This window comes from Neolamprologus multifasciatus, chromosome 18, assembly GCF_963576455.1.
Source record: "Neolamprologus multifasciatus chromosome 18, fNeoMul1.2, whole genome shotgun sequence".
In the NCBI taxonomy this organism is placed as follows: Eukaryota; Metazoa; Chordata; class Actinopteri; order Cichliformes; family Cichlidae; genus Neolamprologus; species Neolamprologus multifasciatus.
The window spans coordinates 7059954-7060488 of NC_140456.1; the positions used below are offsets into that span (position 1 = coordinate 7059954).

Below are 535 nucleotides of genomic sequence, written 5' to 3' on the forward strand. Positions count from 1 at the left end.
CTATGTGTGTTCAAAAGGCCAAAACACACAAATTAAAGTAAAAAGAGTTAAATGACACAAAAAGCGTACTATTTAGCAAAGTATCTGTTTAAGTGTGGAAAGGCACAGTGTCACAGCAATCCTGTGGTAAGGAAATATACATCACCTGGACCCACGAAAGTTCACACATGTATCTATTACTACTAATGCTGCACATTTAGTACATTCACCCAAACAACATAATACACTCCTTCGAGCCGGAATTGAACCAGCGACCTAAGGATTTCTGTTCATGTCACTACAGTCCTCCGCTCTACCAACTGAGCTATCGAAGGGTCGTGTCTGCATGGCTCCCTGTGCTTTATAGTCAGTGTGCTGACAGAACATGCCCTTTGTGTTGATCCAGAGGTATTATTTCAACTGACCACTCACATTGTGATCACATGGAATAGCTGCGTCTCATTTAAAAAAAAACAAATTTAAAAAATAAGAAATACTGACATAAAGGGAGCAGAAACATTGTTAGCATTACTGTGTACCACACACCAACTACACA

At 39.6% G+C, this 535-nt stretch overlaps 1 non-coding gene across 1 annotated transcript; it reads right to left on the minus strand.

The window, feature by feature from the left end:
* Positions 1-227: 227 nt before the first annotated feature.
* Positions 228-314, minus strand: trnay-gua (transfer RNA tyrosine (anticodon GUA)). Its single transcript is given in 2 exon segments — positions 228-263; positions 278-314. It is a non-coding gene; the product is annotated as a tRNA-Tyr (tRNA).
* Between the last annotated feature and the right edge of the window lie 221 nt (positions 315-535).